Here is an 18,302-nt window from a genome sequence, read left to right on the forward strand (position 1 = left end):
GACCAGGCAAATTAAAGAAAAAAAAACCCCAGCAAAAGTCAAGACAAAGGATGGTTTTCTTTTACATACGAGTGCCAGAACTACTGAGTACATAAAGAAAAATGTGTATCGCCAATATAAAGTCTATAATAGCTAATGAGATATAAATGCTGTCAAATTAATCTCGCAGATTATCTGTAAACTGATTATGGCGTTTATGAGTCATATGGCAACTGATTCATTCTGTCACTTGATTCATTCAGCGCAACACACCGATTCCCTTATTTCTACACGCATACTTTGCATTATGGAATATAAAATATATTTATGTTTATTTATTTGTGTTTTGAAGCGCTAACAATGATAACCCAATCATTCAGATGAATTAGAAGAATCGGTTCACTTTAAAGAATCACTTAGAGGCGTGGTCATGACAGAAATCAGAGCGAGGTCCTTAAATTAGCACTAATCTCGTTAGAGAATAGTACTGTAGAGGTGTACTGGATGATCCTGAAGCTCAGAAGCGACTGTTCTAAATAAAACCTCGCTTTGAATCCTGTGACTTGTCTCTGAATGTGACACGGCTAATGACGTAGGTTAGGGTTAGGGTTAACCAACTTTTTATAACTGCAACTAAATTATTTCATTCTGACCAGTCACAATTCTGATTCAAGTTATAATGAATTAAATTCAATTCAATTCAATTTTATTTGTATAGCGCTTTTAACAGTTGGCATATATAAAGAGATCTATAATGTCTTTTTTAGATATCTTAGATATTAAGGAGTCAAAACTACATTACAGATGTCTTTTTGAGAATTGAATATATCTGACTAATCAAAATTAAATTGTAGCTATATTATATTGTAAGTAATTTAGTTGATATATCCCAAATTAGGAATTTTTAAACTACAGCCTGCATTCACTGTGGCACCATTTTAATAAGCTTACACAATGTCACCACATTTTTTTTCCTCCAGAGTTGCATAAATTTTTGCAAACAGATGCTTAAAGCAAAGCAACTTTAAAGCAACATCCATCCATGTGTTAAGAAGATCCTAAATACCTTCTAAATATGTGCTAAAGTAATGGCACCATTTGCATGCACATTTTTGCTTGTGAATCTCCACATTTTTACATTAAACAGTTTACACGTGTTTTAGAAGAAATTTTAACCACAACAGAAAAAGATCTTCATTGACTGATTTTCATTCTGAACAGTTGGGATTTGTTTCTCTCTCTGCAGCATGAAGACGTGTGTGAGTGTGCGACGGCGTCACTTTTTGTTGTGAGCGTACTTGTCACTCGTCTCCATTTACAACAACACAACTGAGCACACAAAGGATGTGACATGTGAACGGCCCCTAAGACACTCAAAATCCAGAGCAGACTAGTCTGAGAAATGGCACTGTCTGTATTTAAGTAGTCGTCTAAACCTTGGCACTAAAAGGTGTGGTCGCTAGGCGGAACTTTTCTTTGCATATGTCGACTGTGACATTCTCACTACATAGGGGGCGCAATGTACACTAACAGAGGGCGCAAAAGTCTTGTTTTTTTCCGCAGGACCGAACGTGAACGCCTGTTAGCTGACCCCTGACCTCTGTGACGTTAAACACAATAGGCTTGCCGGCTTTTACCGTTGCCATGACAACTATGTCAAACAATTAAATCATCAAGTTTTAGCTTTTATCTCAGGACAGGTTTGCTGTAACGATCTGCAGAGAGACAACAGTTTATTAATAAGTATGACACGCTTTTATTATTATAAGTAGTTAATGAACACTTTATTACACTCTGTTATTACATTCCTAATGTGAGGTGTGGGCCGGGCCCGGATTGACTGGCCATGCAGTCCGGATCCAGACCATGAGATACCCTGAACTAGCCTGTCATAGGTGGCAGTTGGCATGTGTGTGTGTGTGTGTGTATGTGTGTTCGAGTTTAATATTAAATACATGAAGGTATGTACAGTATTTCACTTTTTTATAATTCATCAATTAAGCAACGAACTGTTCCTTACCTTTGTTTTTTTTTCCTTATGCTGGGACTAAAGGAAACAGAGCTCCATAAATTACGTTCATGCAAATAGTCAGTATTTGCAATGTTGATTTTCTTTTACAAGACCTCTGGAGTTCGCCCTGACATGCTGTCAATCAACTTCTAGACCAGTGTGGGTTTTGTTTGTCCACCAGCCTCTTGAAGATCGACCACAAGTTCTCACTTAGTGACACTTATGGTCAGGAGCTCCATGTTGCTGGAAAAGGCATAGTTTATCAGAAAACTGTTCCTGGATGGTTTGAAGAAGATTTTTTTAGCAGGATTGTGCATGTGCTGAGACCCCCCCCCCCCCCACATGAATGATTTTAGGATGCTTTACTGTTGGCGTGACACAGAACTGAAGGCAGCACTCACCTTTTTTACTTCATACAAGCTTTTTTCCAGATGCTCCAAGAAAACGACTTCACTCCAGTCCTGAGCAGTCTAATCTCTGTACCTTTTACAGAATATCAGTCTGTCACGGATGTTTCTCCCAGAGAGAAATGGCTTCTTTGCTGCCCTTCTTGACACCATGACTTCGCCTCACTGTGTGCAGATACACGCACACCTGCCATTCCTGATTAACCTCTTCCCAGGTGGTAACTCGATGACTTGACTTTAGGAGATGGTTTTGGTGTCTGCTGGACTCTCTTATGCGCCCTACAGCCTTCTTCACAACAATTAAACCTCTCTTGGAAGTTCTTGATGATCTGATAAATAGTTCATTTAGTTGCAGTCTTACTAGCAGCAGTATGCAAGGTCTCTGATAAAGCTGAGCTTCTCCACTCCAACAGCTGCTTGAGGACGCTGTGCACTGATAGGCACGGAAGTGCTGAAATGGAGGTGAACAGCAACACCACTCTAATGGCTGAGAACAGTGAACTGGAGAACCAAATTCAAAGGTAACAGACATCACGGACATGTAGACTACAGGAACAGTCTCCTGTGTACATCATCTTATCTTAAAAAACCTCTGAGTACGTCTGAGTGTTACAAAGCACTGACACAGGAGACTCCCTACGTACATCATGATGTTGAATAAACAGCTTCTGACCAGATCAGAATTTAGAATTTAAATGTTTAGATTCTTAAAAAGGTTCAGACTTTGTGTGATTTAACATTCAGCTGGATTAACATTCCTGTCTGTAATAAAATCGCTTCGTGCTAGTGATTAATGTGTAAATGTGTGTTTGTGAAGCTTCAGGCAGATGAAACAGGACGTCCAGCTTCTGGAGAATGAACTGGAGGTTATTCAAGCTGCAAAGGCAGAGGAAGATAAACGCTGCAGCACGCTTGAGTCCAACTGCAGAGAACTTGTGCGTACAGAGGACAGAGAATTGAATCAGTAATTGTCTCATTCAGCTTTGTGCTTAGTGAACCATCTGTTCAACTCATAGATTATGGTTGTGAACTTGTGACAGGTGAAGGAAAATGAAACACTCAGACGACAGGTAGAAGCCCTTTGTAGTGAGGTATGTGCAGACTGAAGAACCGGACAGTGAAGTGCACTTCTATATTTAACATTTTATTAAATTTAATTTGGTAATTTAGTGCATGTATGCTCTTTAAAACAGGCATCGGGTTTTCTCCTGGAACAAGAGAAGCAGGAGGAGGAGCTGACCGAGCTCACCTGTGTCCTAAATGCTTTCCAGGTAATTTATTTATTTATGGCCTTAAACTAATTGGTTAGGGCAGTGGTGGCTATGTAAGGCTGTAGGTTAGTGGATTCCTAATCCACCACCACCAAGTTGCCACTGTTGAGCCCCTGAGCACGGCCCTTAACCCTGTCTGCTCCAGGGGGCGCTATAGCTTCAATCTAATCCCAGCTTCCTACCTGGGATACTGTATGTGAAAATTACAAATTAATAACGTACTAATTATTATTAATCTTTTACAACAAAAAAATTAACTACTGTATAAGTGGATAAAAATACAATCTGATGCTCTTTCATTCATTAAACAATAACATTGTTATCAAAGTGCTTGTGGTGTAAGAGAAATAAAACGCATGGACATTTTAGAAAAAGAGGAAATTTATGTCCAGACCTCCCAATAGCCCCAGATGCTAAAAAGCATCACACTAAATCAAATTAAAATTAAAATTTTCAAATTCAAATTTTATTTGTCACGTACACAGTCATACACAGTACGATATGCAGTGAAATGCTTTTTCGACTACCAGTGACCTTAAAGTAAAAGCTTAAACATAAGAAATAAATATAAATAAAAGGTAATATGGTAGAAAATAAAGTTAGATATATGGTAAAATATACTGTACAAGTAAAAATAAAGACATATTGCAATAAAAGAAATATCGCAGAAAAATGAAATTAACTAGTAAAAATAAAATATACTGTGCTAAGTAAAATAAAATAAAAATATACTGTACAAATAAGAACAAAATATATATGATATAGTAATATAAAAGAAATTGACCATATAAGTAATGTAAAAATGGCTGAGGTGTGCAAATATGCATAAAGTGACTTCTTAAAGTGTCTTATTATTAAAGTGATTTGTGCAGTGGTCCATAATGAAAGTATAAGTATATAGTGCAAAAATTGTGCATGAATGTGTCCATGAATGCCCACTGTTGGATGTAAAAGAGATGGTATTAGTCCTGTATTGGGTGGTTGAGAGACCTTATGGCCTGCGGGAAGAAGCTCCTCCTCAGTCTCTCTGTGTTGGTCTTCAGGGAGCGGAATCGCTTCCCAGACCGCAACAGAGAGAACAGTCCATTTTTGAATGACTGAGGTACTTCACCATCTCCCTGGCTTTGGTTTAGCTCCGTTTTCTGTAGATTGAGTGCAGGTCAGGGAGCTCGGTGCGGATGATTCGTTCAGCTGAACGCACCACCCTCTGTAGAGCTCGTCTGTCCTGCATGGTGCTGTTCCCGAACCAGGTTGTGATGTTTCCCGTCAGGATGCTCTCTATGGTGCAGGAGTAGAAATTCCTAAACACCTTGGAGGGCAGTCTGAAGTCTCTTAAGCGTCTGAGGTAGTAGAGGCGCTGCCGGGCCTTTTTTACCACTGTGTTGATGTGACAGGACCATGACAGGTCCTGCGTGATGTGAACACCGAGGTATCGAAAGCTGTCCACTCTCTCCACTGGGCTGCTGTTGATGACTGGGGTCTGGTAGTTCCTCTCCTGCTTTGTATAAAAGTCCACAATCAGCTCCACTATGATGTGATGTAATGTAATGTGATGTGATGTCACACAATGCGATGTCACTTAATATACTGTAATGTCACACAGAATGTTATTCATCACTTTTTGGCACAGGTGTCAAGGCGTCGCCATGGCTGACAGGTTTGAGATATAAAAAATCTACAATTTTACATCCTTTATGTATTAAGATCACGTAGGCACGTTTTGTTGGTGATCGTGGGAGGGGAGTACATCAAAATCCATTTGGTGCATTTGGAAAATGACTTCCTGTTGAGTCCATGACATGCAATGCAAAAGTTGTTCAGCTCAATAAGCCTTAAATACCGCGTAACGGGTTTTGTGTGCAAATGTGTAAATGTGTATGAGCTATGCAGGAAAATCTTGTGTGAGGGCCCTGTGCCACGCCCGGGGCCCAGACTCTCAGGCATCCTAATGGCGACAGATTCCAACCTGTCTGCCAATTGTTATGTGTTTTTGAGCATGTTAAGACCCCAAAAAGCCCCAAAAAACGGAAAATAATCCTTAGGAGAACAAGATGGCCCTCACACACCACGACAACTTAGCGCTGATGTCATAGTGCTTGGGCCCTTAATGCACACACAATTACATAATCAGTCAAATAAATTCACATTTTATGTTTTAGGAGCAAAAAGAGGAGAGGAAACTTTGTCTGGAACAACAAGATAAAATCATTAATCAGGTAACTTTACATAATTTACAATTATTTTATTCAAATTCAGTATAAGTAAGTGATAAAATCTGTATTAATGTTAAACTCTCTTTATTATATGCACAGAATATTATACTTATTTGTTGTGTCATTAAATATTTTTAATATGTGACTATAAAAATAAAGATGAGGATAAAACTGATGCAAGAGAAATTCTTCACAAATCCGTCCTTTAAGGACTTTTATCCAACTTTTCAACAACAATGCAGTACAAAGTACAAAGTTCAAGTTTCTTTACACTTTCCTGAAGGTTTTGTATAATCCATTAATGCAGGCTTTAATACATTCAACAAACACTTCAATCAAAGACTTTATTCCAGTGTTTGATTTAAAATAATAGTGTTTAAGAGTTGACAGTGCTTAGAATGAAATACAACTTTAAGGTGTAAAATAATCCTGCTGCTTTTCCATCAGAGGGATTTGGTCATCCAGCAACACAAAGACATGCTGTCAGAATACATCACCATTAACCAGGTATCCTGATCTCATTTATAATGTTAAGGGGTTTTATACTACTGTAAGAGTATTAAAATGTGTATTATTGTCCAGGGCATGAAGGATGAGCTGAAGGATTTGAACATCAAATTGGCTTTGGCTTCAGTGTACGTCCGTTCTCTGTATTTAAATGATTCTGTCATTACATGTAAGATGACAGAATAATACCTCACAGTTTTCTATTTATTTAACAGCAGCAGGGACGGGAGCTTCATGAGAGTGGATACGATGCTCGCTTGCCCTCCTGAGTGCTCAGTTTCACTCGGGGAAGAGCTCGGAATTCCGTCTGTGGATCAGGTAAATCTACAACAATCTGAAAATTGTAGACCAAGAAAATATTTTATTGTTTCTAAATGAACAGCTCATTAGCGAGGACGTGTACAGCAGACGCTCCACTGATAAGGTTTCTTAAGAAGAAAAATCTTTAAAACAAAAAAGTGTAAAGCTGTAACAGTAAGTTTTCCCACATCTTCAGGACAGAGGAGTTTACGCTTCTTTGTGATTTCTCAGTCACATGACAAGCTGTGATTCGTAATCACTTATTATCTTTAAGGGACAGAAACAATAGAGAGGCTGGTGAGGGAAGACATTTTGGGGCTAACTTGTTTCATGGCCGTTAAAGAACATTACATTTTAGAAGAAAAAGAAAATCCACTAAAATAATAAATCTACAGTAATTAAATCATTAGTAAATCATTAGAAAATGATTAATTAGGAAAAACGTCTTCCCGCATGTCTGTGTTATAAGTGAGAAGCTCCTCACTGCTTTAGTTAGGGTTAAAGAATTATTGAAGCTGAAACACATTAATCACTGCAGTAATTATAGAGCCAAAGCCTCTTAAGTATTTACTTATTTCATTTCTAACAGCAGTGTATATATGGCTGAAAACTACAACTTGTTCTTTAATAACCCACTGTAGTATGAGAAACCTCCACTTCACACCACCATGCCATTGGTTCTTCTCCTATAAAAACACTACACACAGATGTTTATTTCTTCCTAGATGATGCCTGAGGAGGAACAGAAAGAAGAAGAAGACGCAGGAACTCTGGAGGAACAATCAGTACCTTATATGCCAAAAAGGTGAATTATATTTATTCTGATAACTTTATTTTTGTCACAGCTCATGCTCACTAACTCAATTCTGCTTTTTCATTAATTAAACTTGTGACACACAGCTGGGAGAGAAATATAATTAGAGGAGTGTGTGCCGCTGTGGCGCTCGGTTTCAGTGTACTGGGTGTGTTTGGAGAGCTGAGTCCCACCATGTGTGCAGACCTTTTGGACATCATCCGTCACCTGATCGACCCACACTGCCAGATTCATTACACAGAACGTCCTCCTGTATAAACACTAAATCCAGTTCACCGTATAGAGACTGGAGAGAGAAGTGCTCTGAAGATGACTGGGAGACGGTGAGAAAGCTGCACAGCCGAGCTGGGGAGGCTCCTGACTGACCTTTTGTTACCCAGCACCAAGAGGTCCAAGTGTGGTGGTGTCCAGGGTGAGGAGAACCCCCAGTCCGAGTGGTGACAGAGGGTGGATGGTGAAGACCACTGGCAGCACCGGTGTAAAGAGCTCACTATACAAATGGATATACAGTATGTCATGCTGTGCTTCTGCATTTTTCCTTTTTTTTACACCTTTATATATCTAAGATGTCTATTTTTATGTGGTGCATTTTTGTATTATTTTTCTTGTAGTTTTTCCATGATCATTTTATAATAAATGTAATGCTTTATTGCATCTATCTGCTACAGCTGCTGACTTGGAGACTTCCTTGTGCCATCCTGGCAATCCTCGAATGATAATGGTACGTCTGATTCATTTCACATATGGTCAGGTCCATAACTTTTGGAACAAAGATAGGCTTCCTGGCATGTGACCTCTGTACAGCACCACACTGAATTTAAAATGAAACACAGAAGATGTGAGTGAAGTCATGACAGTCAGATTTAATTCAAGGGGTTTGACAAAAGTGTGGCATAACCATTCAGGAGTTACAGCCTTTTTCTTACACACGGACCCATTTTGGGGGGTTCATTAATAATGGAACAACCTAACATAATTACAAAAATAAGAATTGCCTTTAATACTTATATGAAAATTCTCTTTGAAGTCAGTGACTGGCTGACGTCTGGAACTCACGGACATGACCGGATGCTGAGTCTCCTCCTTTGAATGCCTTCGGCTGCTGCTTGTTTGTAGGACTTTCTTCCTTCAGTCTTGTCTTCGGTAAGCATGCTTTATTGGGTTGAGAGCAGGTGACTGACTTTTTGCCTTTCTTAGCTTTCACTGTGTGTTTTGGGTCATTATCATTTGTAGTATAAAGCATCTATACACTTCAGAATATATGCTAACGCCATAACACTGCCACTAACGTTTTGGATCGTGAGCTTTTCCTTTCTTTCTCCATACTTTTCTCTTCCCATCATACAAGTTTATCTTGGCTTCACCAATACAACAAATCTGGAAAGTCTAATCTGGTCTTTCTGTTCTTGAGCATTACCAACGGTTTGCACCTTGTTGTAAAACATCTGTATTTACATTATAAAGCACTCACATGGCTGTAGACTTTGACAATGACACGCCCTCTCCCTCAAGAGTGTTCTTGACTTGGCCAGATGTTGTGAAAAGGTTCTTTTTGACCATGGACAGAATCCTGCAGTTATTCACTTTAGGTGTCCTCCATGTCTTCGATGGCCTTTGCTGTTTCTGAGCTCACCAGTTGATTCCTTATGATTATTTTTAATGATGGCCACTGTCATGATGAGATTCCTAGTGAAGAGCTACAACCAAATACTTTGTTCCTTGTCCCTATAGAAAATAGAAAATTCATTCAGAACACACCTCCAGTGTTAATTACAGAGAGCAGACGATAGGTCTTCTGCTGGTCCAATAATCAGAAGGCGTTGCTAGATTTGCTGTAACAGCAGCTCCGACAGTAGTGCAGCCACAAATCACGAGTCTCTACACTGTCTGGCCAATAAAGGTTACCATTTTAATTTAAATAATTTTTTTGATTTTTTATTTAATAGAATTACTTCAGTGATTAATATAATTTAGCTGCAACAGGAGCTTCTCGTTTCTTACACAGCCTTGTGGAAGACGTGTCCAATGGTCAAGGAAATTATCTTACTGTTTTTCAGAGTCAAATTATTGTCCTGCATCAAGTAAAGACAACAACTAAATACACTGAGGCTGAAATGGACCTGAGTTAAAAACTGTCCAACACATTATTAAATCCTGTAAGGATGGATCAGAACCACTTTTTACTGAGACTAATGTGAAAACCAGCCTCAGTTTGTTAGGGATCATAAAGACTGGACTTTGGAGTGATGGAGAAAGGTCATGTGCCCTGATGAGTCCAGACTGAGCCTATACCAGAGTGATGGGCGTGTCAGGATGAGAAGGGAAGGACATGAAGCGATGCTCCCATCATGCATAGTGTCCACTGTACAAGCCTCTGGAGACAGTGTTATGATCTGGGGTTGGTTTATTCAGCAGGAATCGAGCTACATAATGTTTTGTTTTGTTTTTTTCGTCAAGTTTTAATGTTTTTTTTTTTTTTTGGAGACGGTCCCTAACCCTCTTCATCTGTGTTGCGTCTTCCTTTACAAATAAACTATTTCTCTGGACGTTTAAACAGAATAATCTATCTTTATTTATGTTTTAAAGCGCTAATGTAACAGAGTGTAAAAAGGTGAAATTAATGCATAAGTGGGGACAGCGCCCTCTGTTGGGCCGTGGTGGTATTGGATGTGTGGAATAAGGACCGCCCACAGCAGCGCTGAGGAGACACACTGTGGGTGAGGCGCGCGTCTAGAACTGTTCGAGAAATATCAGTTAAAAAGTTATTAAAAACACATAAATAACCATTTATTTGTGAATTCATCCCTTTGTGAACTTGTTAGGTAACTGGTATTACTCATTTGGCGTCGAATGTGTTATTTTATATTGAGTTATTTAGATTTTTATTTTTGACTTGTGTTTTATGTGGAGCTGATTTATTTTTTTTATGCAGCCAAATCCTTATTTCCACATTTTATCCTCATTGTGCAGGTATGTTACAGAAAATGTTGTTTTAAATTGTTTAATGGGTTAATTGGTTAATTTGTCGAGATTTGTGCATGTTCACCACTAGGGGATATTACCCCTAAAAATCTGAATATAATTAATCATAATTAAACGTATGTAATTCATAATGTTTATTGTAACTGTTATTTTTTATTTTTTTTTAAAGAAGAAGAAATTCCACTATACGATGACAAAGCTAAAAGATTTCATTTGATCCTTCTTTCCACATTATATCCTCATGGTGCAGAGGCCGTCCAGGCTCGACCGTCCCTCCGACAAGGACGAGATGATGATTCAGAAGAATCGGTTCACTTCAAAGACCCGTTCGAAAAGAATCACTTGGGGGCGTGGTCATAACGGAAATCAGCGCGAGCTCTTCAGAAGCCATTATAAAAAGTTTAGCGGTAAGAGCTTTGGCAAAAAAAGTAAAAAATAACCGAATATATATATACACACACACATTCCTGTCTGCAGTAGTTTTGTTTAGACACTTCCTGCTAGTGATTAATGTACAAATGTGTGTGTGACGCGATGAGAACAGGTGACACTTGGACCTCAACAAGAGCATAATTTAACTTAATTTACAAGAATGCTATTAAAATAAATTGTAAATAAAAAAAAAATTCATATTAAACTCTCTATTATAGGCACAGAACAGGAATTTACTGTTAGACTGTATCACCATTACTAGGTGCACTGCAGATCTCATTTATAATGTTAAGAGGTTTATACTATTGTGAAAGTGTTAAATTGTGTGTGTTGTTATTCAAGACCTAGAAAAGACCAAGGGGTCCAAGTGTGGTGGTGTCCAGGGCGAGGAGAACCCCCAGTCCGAGTGGTGACAGAGGGTGGATGGTGAAGACCACTGGCGGCAGCTGTGTTTCATCCATAAGCACGCTAAAGCTCTTGCTATACAAATGGACATATGCCACGCTGCACTTCCATCTACGATGTCCTTTTTCATCCCATGCATTGTTTTGTTTTTAAAGTTTTATTGTACTTTTTTCATCATAATTTTATAATTAATGCAATGCTTGAATGTATTTATTGTCACCCACAGCGCTAAAAACTACAACTTGTACGGTGGTATGAAAAACCTCCACTTCACACCACACCACCATTCCATCGATTTTTTTTTTCCCTACACACAGTTAAAAAAATCATCACCTCTGTAATTCCCTATGTGATTTCTGCGAATGTCCAAAGAATAATTGATGAGGTCTTCTGTAAAGACCTATAACGAATTTATTTGTTTTAATTTTAGTTTATTTGTTGCATGATGTTTGTTTGTTCAATTAATAATAATATTTAGATATTTTATCTTTTGTGCTTATTTAATTCTAAAGTTTTATATTTCTAATCAACAAGTTAAAAATAATAATAGTTTGTTTAACTATTTGAGTTTGTTTTATCCTATTTTTTATATTTCCTATCAACCAATTCCAATAATAATAGTTAGTTTGTTTAATAATTTCAGTTTGTTTTGTTTGTTTGATTCTATTTCTTTATATTTCCAATCAACAAGTTCAAATAATAATAATCAGTTCCTTTTACTATTTTACCTTTTTCTATTACTATTTGTGTTTGTTCCTAAATTTTAATTTATTTTCAATGAACTGTCAATAATTGTTTGTTTGATTAAATTTTTTTTATATTTTTAATCAACTAATTAAAATAAAAATGAAATAATTAGTTTGTTTTACTATTTGTTTTTTTCTAAACTTTAATAACTATTATTTAATAATAGTAACAATATTAATAATCAAATTTTTTAACTGTTTGATTTATAATTTTGATATTTTTTAAGTTTAAATAATACTTTGTTTTACTATTTGTGTTTGTTTGATTTTTTTATATTTCCAATCAACAAGTTCTTATAATAATCAGTTAACTTTACTATTTGTTTGTTTCTTAATTTTATATTAAGATACTAATGATTGTGCCAATAATAATAATCACTTCCTTAGTCATGGTCTACACCACTTTTATCCTGTATTTAGGGTCGTTGGGGGGCCTGGAGCCTATCTCAAGAAATTTAGGGTACAAGGCAGGGTACACCCTGGACAAGGTGCCAGTCCATCAGATGGCACACACACTTGCACACACGCTCATTCACACACTATGGGCAAGTTGGGAACACCAGTTAGCCTAATCTGCATGTTTTTGGACTGTGGGAGGAAGCCAGAATATTCTAATGAAACCCACCAAGCATGGGGAGAACATGAAAACTCCATGCACACAGAATCAAACCTGACTGTGAATCGAATTCCGGACCCTGGAAGTGCAGCCAATTACAGTGCATCCGGAAAGTATTCACAGCGCATCACTTTTCCCACATTTTGTTACTTCAGCCTAATTTCAAAATGGATTAAATTTCTTTTTTTTTCTCAGAATTCTACACACAACACCCTTTTTCATGTTGTCATTTCATAATGATAACATGAAGAAAGTTCACTTTAGTTTTTTTTTTGCAAAGTTTTATTATTATTTTTTAAATAGAGAAAGCACATGTACATAAGTATTTACAGCCTTTGCCATAAAGTTCAAAATTGAGTTTAGGCGCATCCTGTTTCCCCTGATCATCCTGTTTCCTCTGATCATCCTTGAGGTCCCACAGTTGACAGTTCATGTCAGAGCACAAACCCAGCATGAAGTCAAAGGAATTGTCTGTAGACCTCCGAGACAGGATTGACACTACTAGTAGTATTATTTTTATTTTTATTGTTATTGTATCCAAAAGCAATTAGTCAACTGTCGGTCATAATACGCAATGCCAGGTTTATTAAATAATAATAATGATGTGCTGATTATCGCAAGTTTTTAATGCAAAACATTCTTATTAAATCGTAGTATTCTGCCTCAAAGCTGCTACAATTGATATCTAGATAGTCACTGTAAGCAGTTTGATGACTTACACTTAATAATCCACAATAAAACATTATATAATAAGATTCATTAACACGTAGCGGTGAGCTTCCTGTTCTTCTAAAAGGAGTGTGTGTACGAACCTGTGGGAACGGATCGCGAAAGCGTGCGCACAGAATAACGAATTTGTGGGGAGAGATTACAGAATCTGAGCGCAGGGATTGTTAAACTGAGGGAACAGTTTAAGAAGTGATGGGAACGGATTGTTAAACTGAGGGCACGAATTATAAAACTGTTGCTACAGATTGTTTTTTCTCTTCTTCCAGGGCTCCGTAGAAAATAAAGCAGACGGTAAGAGCTTTGGACAAAACAAAAATCACAGAATGTTTGTTAAGCAAAGACTTTAAATGACTATTATATTGTATGTGTCTTCAAATCTTTCAGAATTACTTCATGACGTAATGTGTTTTATACGAGTCTGTGGTCGAGAGCGCGAGGCGTTAGCTCTCAAGCTACTAGCTAGCTAATTTAAACTAGCCTGTCGGAGTGTGTGTGTGTGTGTGTGTTTATGCATTAACACTTAAAACTCGAGCAGCACCGCTTACTTTTTTAAACAAAACATCTTAACTCTGTATATGTATGTAATGTATGTAATACTGGAGTGAGCCGACAGGGGGAGACACCAGGCAACAAACTGTGGTTGGATTTCTGGATGTCATGTAGAACAAAAGTTAATATTTTATATATATATATATTTTTTTCTCTGTATAAGAAAATGCGTCGCAAAAACAGTTTAACTAAATATGACGTCATAGGTTGCTAGGACCTCATTGTTCTTCTAAGGATTATTATTTTTATACTGAAACGTGGCTAATAACTTCCTGAGTGACATCATATTGTGTGACATCATAGTGTGATGCTTTTTGCTGGGCCTTTTGGAGGTCTTAACATGCTCAAAAGCACACAGGGTGGAATCTGCTGTCATTAGGATGAAAAGTGACTGTGAACTTCCTTAGTTATATATAAATATATAGCTGTATACAATGTCATAATGGTATTGATATTTACCCTTTAAATGTCCTTTCTGGTGCGCTCGGATGGTGATAGCGCGGGTGCTTTGCCCCCTCATTGGTGCTTTTAATGAAAAATGTGGATTTTTTATTTGTTTTTTTACCTTATTATTTATGTGGTAATAGACACAATCATAAAAATATGTACTATTGTGTTCCACGTGTATAAACCAAGAGGAGACCAGCCTTCGTATGTGAGGGAACGACTGTTTATAGCTGCTACATTTTTGGGCTAACTTGTTTCATAGGCGTTCCAGAACATTAGATTTTAGAAGAAGAAAATCCACTAAAAAAATAAATCTAATAAGATCAATAAAAAATCATTCATTAGAAAAACGTCTTCCCGCATGTCTGTGTTATAAGTGAGAAGCTCCTCACTGCTTTAGTTAGGGTTAAAGAATTATTGAAGCTGAAACACATTAATCACTGCAGTAATTATAGAGCCAAAGCCTCTTAAGTATTTACTTATTTCATTTCTAACAGCAGTGTATATATGGCTGAAAACTACAACTTGTTCTTTACTAACCCACTGTGGTATGAGAAACCTCCACTTCACACCACCATGCCATTGGTTCTTCTCCTATAAAAACACTACACACAGATGTTTATTTCTTCCTAGATGATGCCTGAGGAGGAACAGAAAGTTTATATTTATTCTAACAACGTTATTTTTGTCACAGGGAAAGGAGGAGAGCAGGGGACTGTAAGGGTTGCCGTGTGGCTCGGCATTGGCATGTTGGCTGCGCTGACTCCCACCGGGCGCCAGGTCATGTCTGCCAGGGTCCGGAGGGTCCCCAAGAACCTATAACTGTTTTTTATGTGTTTTTTGTTGGATTTGTTTTTTTTTTTAATATTGTTTACTGGTTCTAATATACATTTTAATAATAATCTTTTTATTTTTTTACTATTGTTTGCTTAATTGTTTGTAATGAATGTCTGCCAATAATAGTTGTAATAAAAAGTCACTGTTATTAACATTTGTGTTGGTTTGATGTTCTTGGAGACGGTCCCTAGCCCTCTTATTTTTTTTCAATTAAATTTTATTTCTATAGAACTTTTATCGATGCTCGTTGTCACAGAGCAGCTTTACAGAATTAAAAAAGAAAAAAGAAATGAGTTTGATTTTTGTGAAAAAAAAAGACAAATTATAACTTGGGTTAATAAATAAATAGAAAACTAAATAAATAGACTGATAAATAGTTAGAAAAAAGACTTAGGTTAATAAACACATGAATAAAAGGAGAGTAAACAATTATGTACTGCTTAAAACACTGACTAGCCAAGACAACTATTTAAAAACCCCTCATTTAATCTTCAGTGCAAAAATAAGTTCATCTTCTAAACCCACACACACACGACTTCCCCATAACACCAGGTCAGCTTTTCTTGGTTTTGTATGTTTTCATATAAGTTGAAATCAACAGGGATCCTCGATTTTACGAGTCTCTGAAAGGTTGCTGTTACATTCTGTTGCGCCTTTTGTGCTTTTTTTCCTGCCTGCTGATGTAAACACTACGGCCATTCTAGTCCGACCCAAGATAGAATAGAACAGTTAGTAACTAAGTTACTTACACCATGTGTGTGTGTGTGTGTGTGTGTGTGTGTGTGTGTGCGCGCCATCTGGCACCCCATCCAGGGTGAATCCTGTTTTGTACTGTGACTTTATAAACCTCTGTACAGGATACACGCTATAGGGAATGATTGAGATTGAATGAGAAATTAAACCTTTGCAAGTAAATGTTTTTTTGTTTGGCGTCTCTGTAGTTGAGTGCTCGCTCTGTTCCAGTGGTGTGTAAAAGCCTTCAGCCTCTGCCTGTTTGTCCACAGCAGAACCAAATGAGCCCAATAAAGGAGAAGCTTCTCTCCACAGTACCGGCTAAAACACAGGCCAAGTGTGTAAGATGATCATTAGACAATTAGATTTTAAGGTTTCATTATTGTTAACAAACCCAATATAAAAAGTCTAACATCCCTGTTAAAATGTCTTTATCTTTTTGATGTTTTTATCCTTATGGTTAATTCTTGAGCGCTGATGTGGAAATGCATGACATCTTCATGTTTCATCAACTTTTGTTTAAGAATTAAAATATAAATGTTTAATAGTTTGTTTGTACAGTTTTTCTAATGATAACTGATGATTATCTGACTTTAACACTCAGGATGACGGACCGGGGCTGATTGTTGGCTTTGCATTTTTCTGCTGAAGAGTTTTCTGAACAAACAGCCCTGGTGTCAATATTCAGCAGAGCGACTGACAAAGTCCTCGTCCAGTCGAGCACGTATATCCTCACCAAAAAAGCAACTCGCCCTCAGTCAGGAGTCTCATTTCAGCAGGTGTTATTGACCAAAACTTCTCAGAGAACCAAAGAAAGAACAAGTAATCGTTAAAGGCAGCAGTGTTAATGAAGGGCAGCGATAGTTAGCTGTGTATCTCAGCTTTGTGAAGCTGAAGTTTACCAGTCTGATCCTAAGCCCAGTGAAACAGTAATGGTGGAATTAGTAATAAAAGTAAACATTCTGCTTCTTTTGGTTTGAAAAAATGGGGTGTGTTTAATTAATTTAGGTGTTTCAGCTCTGTACTAGTTAAAGTGTCACTCCTGGGATTATCATTTCCTCCCCGCCGTATAAATCAGGCACAGACACCAGTTATTTTATTTTATTTTATTCTTACCTAGTTAAATTGAGCTTTTATTTTATTTTTCATATTTATTTCCTATTTCATAGTCTTTTATTTTAAGGTCACGAGCAGTTGTCTAAGCATTTCACTGCATATCGTACTGTGTATGACTGTGTATGTGACAAATAAAAATTTGAATTTGATTTAAATACAGTTAAACATTAAATGCAACCTGTCTCTGTATGTCCACTTTATATTTACTGTGTAAAGCTCAGCACGGCTGAAATTCTTCTGACTGCATCTAAAAACAAACGGCCAAAACACAGGACTAATCATGATCTTTTTTTGTGTGTGTGTGTGTTACACTTAGTGTATAATACAGAAAATGTTTGTGGCTAAAGAAGCTCCTTCTGAAGTTTATGCAACATGGACGTGATCAATCTCACGTCCATAAAAATGTCAGGTGGCTAACTTCAGCTGTTTTGGAGAGATGATTTTATATGAGCCCCAAAAATGGACATTTTTCAGTCTCACTTCAAACAATAATCATTTAAAATGCTAATTATTAATATTTCTTTATGAGTATCGATACAAAAATTGGTGTAAGCTTCTAGAAGTGTATGACCTGTAATAATTGTGGCTTAAAGCATTCTGTGCAAAAATAATAATTTTATCCCAAAAAATCTGTAGTGTCCGTAACCATGTCAAATTCACGTTGTGATATTGTAACTATTTTGCATTTTTGCAAGTTTGTCTTTTCATGTGAAATCTAAACTGTCCAAGTTTTATCTAAAACACAATTAAGATCATTGAAAGATTTGAATTTTTAAAAGTTATGGACACTAACACATAAAAGGGCATAAAATTTTATTTAGAAAACAAATATGTTTATTTTCATTTTCATGGATGGATCAGGGAATAAGAAGTGTTTTATTTGTTTGGATAAGAAGTGTATTATGAAAAATGGTGTTAAACGACCTGATCTGAAAATTCACCATGTTTTTTACCTGAAAGTGAGATTTCTTTGGGATTTCTTTGGATTGCAGTAATAATAGCATTTTTTATTGTAATATTATATGGTAGTTCACATTCCTCTTTAATCTCTGACTTTTTAAATATATATTTATTTATTATGGATTATGAATAATCACTGAGACCATTTAAGTAATTATCAGAGAAAACAGGCAGGAACATCTCCAGAAACATCATGATACAGTTACAGTTCATGTGAGATCATTTAACTGAACCCTAAACATTCTGATT

General features: G+C 36.9%; 2 long non-coding RNA genes across 2 annotated transcripts; both read left to right on the plus strand.

Annotated features, from left to right (window-relative positions):
- Positions 1 to 6,462: 6,462 nt before the first annotated feature.
- Positions 6,463 to 7,453, plus strand: LOC128514248 (uncharacterized). The gene is made up of 3 exons (XR_008356444.1): positions 6,463 to 6,516; positions 6,604 to 6,706; positions 7,414 to 7,453. It is a non-coding gene; the product is annotated as an uncharacterized LOC128514248 (long non-coding RNA).
- LOC128514247 (uncharacterized) lies at positions 7,443 to 8,637 on the plus strand. Its single transcript, XR_008356443.1, has 4 exons — positions 7,443 to 7,493; positions 7,589 to 8,011; positions 8,171 to 8,223; positions 8,530 to 8,637. It is a non-coding gene; the product is annotated as an uncharacterized LOC128514247 (long non-coding RNA).
- The last annotated feature ends 9,665 nt before the right edge of the window (positions 8,638 to 18,302 follow it).

Source organism: Clarias gariepinus, chromosome 26 (assembly GCF_024256425.1).
Source record: "Clarias gariepinus isolate MV-2021 ecotype Netherlands chromosome 26, CGAR_prim_01v2, whole genome shotgun sequence".
Lineage (NCBI taxonomy): Eukaryota > Metazoa > Chordata > Actinopteri > Siluriformes > Clariidae > Clarias > Clarias gariepinus.